This window comes from Lagenorhynchus albirostris, chromosome 17, assembly GCF_949774975.1.
Source record: "Lagenorhynchus albirostris chromosome 17, mLagAlb1.1, whole genome shotgun sequence".
Classification (NCBI taxonomy): domain Eukaryota; kingdom Metazoa; phylum Chordata; class Mammalia; order Artiodactyla; family Delphinidae; genus Lagenorhynchus; species Lagenorhynchus albirostris.
Window position 1 is genome coordinate 24,113,955 of NC_083111.1, and position 11,908 is coordinate 24,125,862.

The 11,908-nt window shown below is 38.2% G+C and overlaps 1 long non-coding RNA gene across 1 annotated transcript; it reads right to left on the reverse strand.

Annotated features, from left to right (window-relative positions):
• Nucleotides 1-6,026: 6,026 nt before the first annotated feature.
• LOC132508143 (uncharacterized) lies at nt 6,027-10,328 on the reverse strand. Its single transcript, XR_009536454.1, has 3 exons — nt 10,103-10,328; nt 9,271-9,715; nt 6,027-6,131 (listed from the first exon to the last, which is right to left on the reverse strand). It is a non-coding gene; the product is annotated as an uncharacterized LOC132508143 (long non-coding RNA).
• Between the last annotated feature and the right edge of the window lie 1,580 nt (nt 10,329-11,908).

Consider the following 11,908-nt stretch of genomic DNA (forward strand, 5'->3'; position numbering starts at 1 on the left):
CTTTCATGTTCATTCCTAAGCTCAAAGAAAATTTTAATTGCCATGAAAAACTTGAGATTAAGGACTTCAATAGTTAGTGAATTACTTGGGATAGGAGTAGTTGCTGTATCACACAATCCTCAAAATATATAATTTTTCAAATATGTATGATAGAAGTTTACTTGTCAATCACATCAACTCCCAAAGAGATTAGTGGGAAACTTTCCTCCAACTAGTGATTTAGGATTTCAGCCTCGTTCTGTCTTATAGGTTCACCATCTGACACTGTGCTTATCTGTATTCAGCTAGTGGAAGAAAAAAAAAGAGTGAAGAAGATATAACCACTTCTTAACAATCTTGATCTGGAATTAATACACGCTTGTTTCCATTACTAAGAACAAGTCACATGGCCCCACCTAGGTGTATTGAGGTTGGAAAGTGTGTTGCCTGACTGGGTTGCAGTTCCTGGTAGGAACTCCAGGAAGGAAATGCATACATTTGGGGCATAAGAGTTAGCTATCTCTGCTACAGTTAATATTCTTATGTTTGCAATGACATAAACTCCAACTTAAGAAAGATTAAGCACCAAGGTTGTTTTAATGAAGTCATCCAGGGGGTTGTTCAGAGAAGCCAAGGAAGAGCTGCAGGGATCGGGCAAACTGGGGAGCTTCAGATATAGGACCTGGAGACACAATGCCATCATGGTTGTCTTTTGTCTCTGTTTTTCCTGCTTATTGATTTTATCCTCTTCTATTGCAGAGAGATGGATTCATATACATGGTGGGGGTGTGGGAAGGTAGCCAATTCCCGGCTTAGAGTCTCCAAATTTTGTGATTCTAGAGCAAAGTAAGAATACATTTTTTTCCCATTTTGCTATATAAAAATTCCACAGACAGACTGGACAACTTAGCTCACGTGTTCACCCACTGAACCAATCACCGTGGCTACTGCTAAAAATTGAGATATATATATAGGGCATTTGTGGACCCAGTCCCTACATGACTTGGGACATTATAATCTTATTTCAAAAAGTCCTAGAGTAAGTGGAAGAATTTTATTGTCAAGGTGGATACAAACTTGGGATATAAACTAGATTAGAAGAAGGGCTTCAACACATTGGAGAAGTGCATGCAGCAAATAAGGAGTATGGGAGCAGTTCAGCTTCTGCTGTTTTAGCTGAAGTCCAGGCTTTGTTGTTCCAGTTACAGAGCACAGGAAGAGCAGACTGAGCATAATTCTGAAGGGCCCTAGGATTTTTGGAATGGTAAATGAGCATCGGCTTCACCGTAAAATCACCAACTGCTTCGGCCCTTAACAAGAGAGTCAGCCTGTCCTTTGAAGATTTGAAGTCAGGCACTGACGTCTCCTCTCTAGATATGAAAGTCTAGGTGGCATCTTCTTCCAATATAGGGTGGTTTCATATACACTGAAAGTCTGTTGTTTCGTGTAACCACCTTCATTAATCATCTATAGCCAGATCTTCTGGATAACTTGCTGCAGCTTGTATATCAGCACTTGCTGCTTCACTTTGCACTTTTATGTTATGGAGACGGCTTCTTTCCTTAAACCTCATAACCAACCTCTGCTCGCTTCAAACCTTTCTTCTGCAGTGCCTTCATCTCTCTCAGACTTCATGGAATTGAAGAGAATTAGAGCCTTTGTCTGTATTGGGCTTTTGGCTTAAGGGGATATTGTGGTTGGTTTGATCTATCCAAATCACTAAAACTTTCTCCATATCAGCAATAAGGCTGTTACAGTTTTTTTTATTATTCATGTGTTCACTGGAGTGGCAATTTTGATTTCTTTCAGGAACTTTTCCTTTGCATTCCCAACTTGGCTAACTGTTGGGTGCAAGAGTCCTAGCTTTCAGTCTATCTTGAATTTCACCATGCCTTCCTCCCTCACATTAATCATTTATAATTTTTGATTTAAAGTGAGAGACGTGTGACTCTTCCTTTCACTTGAACACTTAGAGGCCGTTGTATGATTATTAACTGGCCTAATTTCAATATTGTTGTGTCTCAGGGAATAGAGAGGCCAGAAGATATGGAGAGAGAGGGAAAGGCTGGTGGGTGGAGCAGTCAGAACAAAGGATTTGAATAAATATTTTTCCAAGGAAGACATACAAATAACCAATAGGTACATGAAAAGGTGCTCAACATCACTAATCAGGGGAATGAAAATAAAAAGCACAGTGAGATATAACCTAACACCTGTTAGAATGGCTATTTTGAAAAAGAGATAAAACATGCTGGCGGGGGTGTGGAGAAAAGGGAACCCTCGGGCACTGTTGGTGGGAATGCAAATTGCTGTAGCCACTATGAAAAACAGTACAGAGGTTCTTCAAAAAAATCAATAATAGAACTACTGTATGACCCAGCAATCCCACTTCTGACATACAAAGGACACAAAACCATTATCTAGAGAGATATCTGTACTCCCATGATCGCTGCAGCATTATTCACAACAGCCAAGGTATGGAAACAACATAAGTGTCTGTATGTATATCTTAGTGTCATGTAATTCATAGGCAAACCTAATCCTAGCTAATCCAGAGAACTTGCTCATACAGAGAATAATGAAATCCAGATTAAAAAGCTCTTAGGGGGAGGGATAAATTAAGAATTTGGGATTAACTGATACACACTACCATATATAAAATAGCTAAACAACAAGGACCTACTGTATAGCACAGGGAACTATCTTCAATATCTTGTAATAACCTATAAAGAAAAGAATCTGAAAAAGAATATGTATATATACATATATATATGTATAACTGAATCACTCTGCTGTACACCGGAAACATTGCAAATCAATTATATTTCAATAAAAAAAAACTCTTGAGGGGCTAAGATGATAGTCAAAGCTGTTGTGAAATAAAATGGAATATAAATGTAAATACCAACAGTTTAAAAATATTTCCAAGAATAAACTTGAGGAGAACTGGCTAAAGAGTAGTTTGTATATAAAAACTTGAGTGTGGGTTGGGTGGGGAAGTTGGCAGACACAAGTTTCATATGGGTGAACGGGGGAAATGCACCTTCAACTATTTAAAGGGTTGTCATGTGGAAGAGTGTGATGCCTAATTTGCTTTTTTCCCAGAGGGAATACTTAAGACCAATGAATAAAATGTACTAGAGGCAAAATTCTGCTCTATATAATAAACCATTTGTCAGTAACTCAGGCTGTCTCAACTGAGAATGCATTGCTTCGTGAAGTGTTAAGTTTGATCATCATAAAATCGTCAGGGGCTCCGACCTTCATTTGGTGATTTCTATGGGGCAGGTGCTTTGCATCTGTTTTCTCACTCAGTCCTCACAAACCCGTGAGGCAGCCTGAGTTTTTATCTGTTTTACAGATTTGGAAGTCGAGGCTTAGAAAAGTCAAGTAACCTACCCAATACGGTCCTGTGGTGAAAGGCAGAGCCCCGCTGGGAAGCTGCTTTGCCTCCCCCTCTAGCTGTCCATCCATAGAAGCCGTTGGGCACAGGCTGGCCAGAAGGGCAGAGGCAGCTGGTGGTACTGCAAACCACGTTCCTGAGTTAAGCCACATCTAGAAAAACCTCTACTTCTTTACCTTGAAAGCATTTTCTTAACTCTAGTAGTAACATTGAGACTGTGTGTGATACGGCAGGAGAAACCCCACTGGGTTGATCTAGGAACCTGAAAGTAAAAAGGGAAAATCATGAGACAAGTAGGGGAATGGATCAAACCACCTAAATTTAAACGTTGAATTTTCCCCTTCTAGTTGTAGAGTTTGGGACAGGACATGTAAACTGTTCGAACCTCAGTCTCCTAATGAACAAAATCCAGGTAATTATAGCCAACTTGCACAGTCATTGTGATAGCTAAAAAGTAGAATGATTAACTCAGGCCTGTTGGCAGGGAAGATGCTCAGAACTGATCATTAATTCTCACTGACACCTGGCATGTGCTGAGGTGTGTATTAGTTGCAGCTCGTGGTTAGAAAAATTCAAATACTAGAGTTCCTCCAGGATTTAAAGCAGAGAATTAAACTCATCTAGACTACATGATTTTTATGATGCCTTATTCACTACTTGTCTAGAAATTTAGAACTTCGCTCTTTTGATGAAACATACATTGTAGGGACTGGAAAGCTAAAAACGACATTTCCCAGGCTCACCCAAGATTAGGGTTCTGGGTATGATTTAGGTTTTGCCTATCAAATGCACTCATGCAAGACTTGAATAAGTGAAAAAAAATAAACAGGAACAGAGGCACAGAGGCTGTGGCATGCAGTGTTGGGGAAATATAAAAACAAGATCCCCTGCTAACTGAGAAATCCTCCCCACAAAAATAGAAAAGAAAAAAATGTTGTTATTGAACAAGGCTGAACCAGAATGTGATGTGAATTACAGGTAATCTGGTAGGAGACTGCAAGGAGAGAAAGGAATCTCACCCTTTTGTGCAGCTGAGCAGACACAACCCATTCCATCTGGCTTCTCAACATAAACAGCACAGGACAGCACAATTTATCACACATAGTTGGTCCTAAATTCACTTGGTAATTAGGGTAACCACCTGTGCTCATTGCCTTTGCCCAAAGGAAAAATAAATTTCTTATATCATTATGACAGGAGGTAGGTTTGCAACTTAGAGGCAGGAACCAGCTTCTACCCTCCCATAAAAACTGAGAGATAGGGGCGTTTTCTTCCTTGATGCTAACATTTCAGAGTTGTTTTCTAGGTTGAGGAAACATTCCTGGGTTATAAAATTGGCAAGAGGCATATTTAGTTTTTAAAAAGGATTACAAATATTTCAAAGAAACAGGAATTATAAGTTTTCTAAAGTGAATGTTCTAAGAAAAGGGAGAGGGAGAAATGCTTCATTTTATTTCAGTACAAAGAATTAAAGTTTTTTTCTTATTTTTAATTTGTTTTTGCCCTTATATAAATCATTGTGCGTACATGGTCCAGAGGTCAACATTTAAGTGGTGGCTTTCCATCCTCTTATCCCGATCAACAATTGTAGGAAATACTCTTTCCTTATATGATGACTAAGATGATGGTCCACTTGAGACTGCAGCTTCCTGACTTGCCAGCTTCCTGGTGATGACAGTTAGCAGTCCTTTGCTGGGCTTGTTCTGTGGTGTTGATCTACAGCATCCTGGATTTTGTACCTCCAACATTTCCAGTTAGTTTGTATGCACCAAATTCACTGTATTAAACCCCTTTCTTCTTAAATGCCTGAAGTGGTGTCTGTTTTCTACAAATGAACATCTAATTTCAAATCTAATAAAAATATTTCATCTAGTGAGCCACAACTCTGCTTTAGACAAAGTTTCTTCAAGATTATTAGTTTAAACAGATGCCTAGAATTTGATACTTTAGATGATTTTACTAGTGAAATTAATGCTCTAACAGGCATAGGTAAATACCTGTTAACTTTTGATTATTTTATGGATAATATAAAATAAATGAGACTTGAGTGTGTTCTTAATTAGTTTGGGGAACTTCAAAAGCGGATTTCCTGTACAGGGATTTCTTTTTTCTTTTCCTTCTTTTTTCTCCTTCATGTAATAAAAGAAATGCAATTTTTGAGTAAGGTAGTCCAAAACATAGTGAAATTTAAAAGTAGAATGGGTGTGGCTAATCTGGGATGTTCTCATTTCCAAATTTCAAGGAACAATCCTGTGTCATATAATAGTATCCAGTTCTTCTCATGGTTACAGACATATGTCTGTCCTCTCATCAACAAGTAAGGGCTAATTCTCTTCCCCTTGGACCTATGCTGACCTTGTCACTTGCACTGACCAGCAGAATGTGGCAAAAATGACTGCAAATTCTGGTCTAGCCCTTAAGAGACCTGGCAAATCTCACTTTTGCTCTTTTAGAAGTCAGCCTCTGTTAAAGAAATTTGACTATCTTGCTGAAGAGAGAGGACACTTGGAAATTGCACTAGGGATGTGAGACTGTGAAGGGTGACAGCCAGCCCCCAGCCATTCCAACTAGCCAGACGTCTCTATGTCTTTGTACCTGCTGACCCTTCCCTGGAAAGACCTTCGATCTCCCCTTTCCTATCTAACCCCATTCATCCTTCCAGACATGGCTCAAGTGTCACAAATTGTAGATCATTCAGAGAAGCACGAAAATGTGATAATTACTGCCCAGTTCTTCTAGGAATCATAGCCTGGGGTGAAGTGGAGGGAGAGATGGGAGAGGCTTCGCATATAATTAAAATCATTTTCTATATATTTATTATTTAGTAAATGGTTACTAATTGCTAGTACTACTAATACAAAATACTAATAAATGAAATACTAGTCATTATATAGCAATAAATGTTATATATTATCATGCAATGAATAGTGTACAGGAAATTTGAATAGTTACTATTTTAAATATAATAATAAAGTTATAAATTCCAGGCAGCCCTTGGTCCCCGCCCAGATTTCCCTTCCCAGGTCCTCCTCAGCCCCATGTTTGATATGTATAAATAATGATTTCATAATACTTATTATTACATATAGTATTTTACCTCTTAATGATAGTAATAGATATTTAGTAAATAATATTAATTATTGAGGGATAAAGTGCTAAAAATTGTAAGGCAATAAATAATATTTAGACAGTTAATCTTATGTTGTAATTATATAAAATATTTATTTCCTAGAGCTCCATGCCTAAACCTCATAGATAATTCACTTCAATTCTTAAATACCATGCTTTATTAATAGTGCAGAATTTCAGCTTCCATTAACTAACCTCTGCAATTCTGTGCTGACACTCCTATGCATTAACTTGAAGAAGCTGCTGTTTACAATGCCCAGGACTTCTGAAAAATTCTTTTTTTATAGTCAATAAAGGAGCATAATTATGTTAATACAGCATAGCACACCCTACCATTGTATGTCACAGTAAAGAGGTTAAATAACTGTCATATAACTGATACAACACAGAAATAAAGTCAGGGGGAAAACAGGAGTATTGTCTCATGCAATCTTACTGCACTGTCACTTGGTTCTTAATGCCTTTGTAAACTGTAAACAGATGTCATAAACCATGTCTCTAAATGATCATGGTATCTAGAGAAATAATGACATGTCAATAAACTATATTCCTACTTCTGATTCTTCCTGTCTGTATCTATTTGAAAGTTGGTGCTGTCCTTACCATGTCCATTTGCCAACCAGTAAACTCACTGACAATAAAGAGATGAGTGCAAGCTCAAGTGAGCTAATGATGCCAAGGGTCAAGTCCCTTCCTTAACTTCCCACAAAAGTGCTCTTTTATTTTTTAGTTATTTTTGATTCTCTAACTCCCTAGAAGAAGAGATGCTAATATTAGTATGATGTTTTGACTCCCACTAGCCTCCAAGAAAGAGTTTCCACTCCAAGTCAACATAGAAACCCGTAAATTTAGGTCCAAAGGTAATGTTTTATTTAGCATCCACTATGCACCAGGCTCTTTGAGTTTTAAGGCACAGAAACCCATTCAAAGTAGGTGATGTAAATTGGGATGGGGCCGAAATCATTTAGGACATCAGAAAAAAAATTTAAAGAGTATACTCCATGATCAGTTGGGAATTATTCCTGGAATGCAAGAATGATTCAACATATAAAGGCATAAAATCCCTTAGTGGCAACCAAGGATGGGGCAGTGAGAGTGGTCCACTCTGAGTGCAGGCAATAAAGGGATGTGTTGTCTGTAGAGAGTTTAAAAATGATAATAAAATCATCTAGGTGGTGTGCTTTTGAATATCATCATGGACCAGCAATTTTAACAAACCTTATGATAAAATAACCCACCCCCTGAAAAAAAATCTTTTGTTGGTCTAGATTCTAAATAGTTGTGCTTAAGTTGAATTTTAATAATATATGTAAGTTTCACATTAGCTTGTGTTTATCACTTATTTATCTTTTCATAAACATTTAATTCTGCATGGAAGCTATTTGAAGAACTCCTCAGTTATACACTTGCTCTCCTACACACATGCAGATTCAGGTACATGTGTTTGTTTCGAGGGCAAGGCTGTAAAGTTTTGAGCTCACTTTGGGTACAGTTTGTCTCCCTGCATATCCCTCAGTGTAAATAATAAAAGATAATGTAGTTTTTCTTTGTTGTGTGCTTAGAATCAAGGGAATGAAAATTAAAACTACAAGGAGATAACACTAAACCCCACTAGAATAACTAGAATTTAAAATAACTGATAATGCCAAGTGTTGACAAGGATGCAGAACACTACAGAACCTCTTTGGGAAGACTATTTTTTATCTATAAGAGTTAAACATCTTCATATTCTATGACCCAGCAACTACATCCCCAGGTAAATATTTAAAAGAAATACATATGTACACCAAAAGATAAAATAGAATGTTGAAAACAATATCATTTGTAACTGGAAACATTTCAAAGAGTTGAATGAATAAACCAATTGTGGTAGATTTATACAATAGAATAACACACAGTAATGAAGGAAAACCACTGCTACTCTCAAAACCTGAATGAATCTCATAAATATATTGTTGATCTATAGAAGCCTTATACAAAATGATACATAGTTTATAATTCCACTTAAATAAAATTCAGAAACAGGAAAAATTGTTCTCTGGTGTTAAAATTAAGGGCAATTCAGGCAGCTAGAGTATGGCCTTGGAGGGGCATGAAGGTATTTTCTCAGGTTCTAGGAGTATTCAGTTTTTGACCTAGCTGTCACTTACATGGGTGTGTGCCCTTTGTGATAGTTCAATAAACTGTACCTTTATGATTTGTATACCCTTCTGAATGTATAATTCAATAAAAATGTTTATTGAAAAAAGATAGCCAACAGTTAAGGTATAAACAAAAGATCTAACAGGCATTGCATTTGGGGATATGAAATGCAATCTGCTATGGGTGGACTCATGAATTTAGCTGTAACACATTCAGATAGAATTCCCCTTAAGAAAATCTGAAACAAAGAAATCCATATTTATAAGAAAAATAAATGAAGAGCAGCATTATTTACATAGTATTAAATGCATTCTTTAAGGAATGACTCTCTTTTTTGGTTCATTGAAATGTAGTGTGAATTTCAAATATTTTATTCTAACACTCAGAAAGAAATTTATTATGTAATTTTTTAAAGTGCTTTAAGTATTCCACCTCCCACCTCACATCTATGTATTCCTTTTTCCTGCATATTTACCTTATGAAACTCTAATAAAGTATCTTTAGTATCATTATCATCATCATCATCATTATCATTATTCCATTGCTTAACAGTAACAAAGAGCTTTTTTGGATTGCACGATAAGCTCAGAGTTTAGGAAGGCAGATATCAGATTCACATTCCACATGAGCAAACAGGCTCAGACTGGGTATAAGATTTTCCTCATATCCCACCACCTATATGAGATGAAGCTGCACCATAGTCTGGTAGTTTCTGTTCATTAGGCCTTGAATCTGTCAAGAGTCTTGGTTGTAAGCCACTGAGACCAAATGTGGTTGAAAAGAAAGAGAGAGAGAGAGAGAGAAAGGAAGGAAGGTTGGAAGGAAGGAAGGGAGAGACAGAGAGGAAGGAAGGAAGGGAGGGAGGAAGGGAAGGAAAAAGAAAAAGAAATGGAAAAAGAAAGCCAGAATACGTATATCAGAAGCGTATCAGGTGCACAAGTATTAACAAGAGTCTGGAGCACCCGTCTTGGAAAACTGGCAGTTCCAGGCAGCTCCTCAGGCTTGGCAGCAGGAACTATAATGCAGAAACCATCTGGTCTTTGTGTTGCTGTTGGGATGACTCTGAAAGCCAAAAGGATTTGTTCCTTGCTCAGAATTCAAAGTTCCAGGAAGGAGGCCTGATGGACTGAGTTTTGGTTTTATGCCCACTCCCTGACTACACAAAGGGGCCAGGAAGGATTTGAGTCCCTTCATTCCTGGGTGGAGGCAGTCACAGTTGGGGAATTTCCCAAAAGGGGTATTTTTTTGGGACTTCCCCTAATGAGATATTAGGGCAGCAATCCCCAACCTTTTTGGCACCAGGGACTGGTTTCATGGAAGATAGTTTTTCCACGGACCAGGGTAAGGGGGGACGGTTGATGGTTTGGGGATGAATCAAGAGCATTACATTTATTATGCACTTTATTATTATTGCATTGTAATATATAATGAAATAATTATACAACTCACCATAATGCAGAATCAGTGGGAGCCCTGAGCTTGTTTTCACTTGACACCCACAGATTGGGTTTTGATATGAGTCTGCAAGCAGTTGATTTATCATGGTCTCTGTGCAGTCAAACCTCTCCGCTAATGATAATCTGTATTTGCAGCCGCTCCCCAGTGCTAGCATCACTGCCTCAGCTCCACCTCAGATCATCAGGCATTAGATTCTCATAAGGAGCACGCAACATATATCCCTCGTATGCGCAGTTCACAGTAGGATTCAAGCTCCTAGGAGAATCTAATGCCGCCACTGATCTGACAGGAGGTGGAGCTCAGGCAGTAATGAGAGCGACGGGGAGCGCCTGTAAATACAGAAGAAGCTTTGCTGGCTCATCCGGTAACAGTCTGTAGCCTGGGGGTTGGGGACTCCTGTATTAGGGTGTTGATTGGAGTGAGTTGTTGGATGCTGGAGAGCCAAAGAATGGCAAAAGTCTTCTGTAATACTCATCTTTTTACTGGAGAAAAGACCAGATAGATGAGTCATGTTAGAAGCTAAAATCATGATCAAGGTGAAAGGAAGTCTGAGGGATGGTGTAGGTAGAACACTAGGTTATAATTAACCTAACTCCACAGACACAATGAACCCAGTGCTTCTGGGAGATTTTACAGCCCTCATGGGTGCTTGGAGCTAAGTGTGTTGCTTTAAGCTGAGCCCCCCATTTGCTTTCCAGACGGAGTTGACTCTCAGTCTTAAATATTGAAATACAAAATAAGACTGCATGCCAATCATTTTAAAGACATAACGGGGTGAAAAACAAACAGAAAACAATCACAACAGAAGAGCTAATGGGTGCCTGAGAGAATATGAAATAGCAATCAATAATGCAGTGGCAACAAGAAAGGTTGAGGCTGCTGCCAGTGTAGCAGCTGCAATAAAAAACAAGAGGAATTTTAAGGGTATGTATTTGTTTGTTAGGCCTGGGGAGCTGTGATTCTTCAATATAATTTTCAATATGATCTGTGGAATTTTAATATAGTCCTGGTTGTGATCATTGTGTTTACGTATTAGTGTTCTAGGGCTGCTATGACAAAGTACTACGAACTAAGTGGTTTAAGCAGCTGAAATTTCTTTTCTCACAGTTCTGGAGGCTAGAAAGTCAAGATCAAGGCTTTTGGCAGAGTTAGTTCCTTCTGAGGGCTCAGAGGGCGAATCTGTTACTTGCTTCTTTCTGTCCCAGCTTCTGCCAGGTTACTGGCAATCTCCGGCTTTCCTTGGCTTGTAGACGCATCACCTGGGTCTCTGCCTTCACGTTCAAGTGGCATTCTCTCTGTGTGCCTGTCTCTTTATCCAAACTTCCTCTTTATATAAGTATACAAGTTTTATCGGATTAAGGCCCACCCTAATGACCTTATTTTAATCTATCTTTGTAAAGACATTATTTCCAAATGAGGTCACATTCTGAGGTACTGGGGGTTAGGGTTTAAACATATCTTTTAGGGGGACACAATTCAACAGAGGGGTTGTTTGTTATTAATCAAGAGTAACACTTTGTAGTTTGTAGTATCTTTTTCTGGAGACCAAAAACCATGTCCAACACTGTTTCATATACAGGAACAGCTCGATTTGGGAGAAGGTCAGTAATTTTACTAAACTCAAGACAATGCCCAGGGAAGCAGATATTTTGTCCAGAGGTCTGACCTTTACTAATTCTACTAAGTTCCTAGTTTCAAGTTTACTACAAAGTATAAAAATCCTTTCATAGAAAAGTATTGGCTTTGTCATATACTCCATAACACACTTATTGCATTTAGAGGTTTTATTTCTTCCAT